This window comes from Limulus polyphemus, unplaced genomic scaffold (assembly GCF_000517525.1).
Source record: "Limulus polyphemus unplaced genomic scaffold, Limulus_polyphemus-2.1.2 Scaffold1902, whole genome shotgun sequence".
Classification (NCBI taxonomy): domain Eukaryota; kingdom Metazoa; phylum Arthropoda; class Merostomata; order Xiphosura; family Limulidae; genus Limulus; species Limulus polyphemus.
The window spans coordinates 178,465-179,622 of record NW_013667512.1 but is presented as its reverse complement, the minus strand read 5'-3'; the positions used below and the strand labels follow the sequence as shown (position 1 = coordinate 179,622).

Genomic DNA, 1,158 nt, shown 5'->3' with positions numbered 1-1,158 from the left:
ATTTAATATAAATGATTTATTACTAGATCTCAACTATTTAAAGGTGTATCATTCAGACTTTTATACCTTAGTGTAAGTTTTTTAAAATATAAGCACAATGTATAAGGTAAAAAGTATGTAAAAAATATTAATATTATAATGAATATAAATTGGACTCATTTTAGCAGTTATCCAGTAAGCATTTATCATTATTTTAATTTAAATGTGTTATACAGTTAATATTCACAGGGCTCTTTACAATTTATCATATAATTTGCATTATTAGTCCATTTTTTATTATTTTGGTTTACTAAATATTATATTAAGGAAATCTACACAGTACTAGTATATAAAAAAAAACAATAACAAATTACTTAAAGTTTACAAAATAAAACATTCTTATTAATGGTTTTGAATGAAACTTTTAACCTTTTCATAAAAATTATTGATTATTTGTATATAAAGATTTGTGGTTCAAACAACTGACTGTGTAGTACAACAATCTTGATACACATAAACAACCCTAATAGTAAATGTTTCTGAAATTTTTATGTGTTTATATTTTTAGCAAAACTAACATGTATGATTTTGTACATTCCATAAAGTTTATATAACCAGTTGGCTATAATGATCAGTCTTCTGCAGAGTCCACTGAAGTTTTTCTGTTGAGTTTAGGATTTATTCTACCAACATGCTTAGGATTTTTCATACCCAAGTTATCTGTTGAGTTTTGGAACTGTACGAAATGCTCTACTAGCAGTAGCCTAAAAGAAAATGGGTTTAAATTCTCTAACTGGAAGCCTTTATAGTGACACTTATGAGTGATGTGTTTAAAAACATAATCAGTCATATAGTGATACTTCTTAAATTTTATGTAATTTCTAATAAGCACATTTTGTTTAACTCTTTCAGCATGGGCTCAGTCCCTGGGACCGACCTCGTAGCCATTCTGTGCTTGTTATAGTTTTCATGTTATAACTTTTAAGTTAGTAAGTGAATGTTAACAAAATTTGGCAGATTATCAGTAAACATTACAATGCTTTCATATGCAATGTTCTTCTCATGCCTTTTTTTCTTTTCACATGTTGCCTATCTATCATGCAAAGTAATATTCATTTTAAGATTAAAAATAGTTTAATGCATCAAAAAAATTTGAAATTTCACACACAAAATCTTTAT

General features: G+C 26.3%; 1 protein-coding gene across 3 annotated transcripts in view; it reads right to left on the bottom strand.

Annotated features, from left to right (window-relative positions):
• Positions 1 to 1,158, bottom strand: part of LOC106465308 (2-amino-3-ketobutyrate coenzyme A ligase, mitochondrial-like) — a 71,319-nt gene that overhangs the window by 48,541 nt on the left and 21,620 nt on the right. The window lies entirely within an intron of this gene.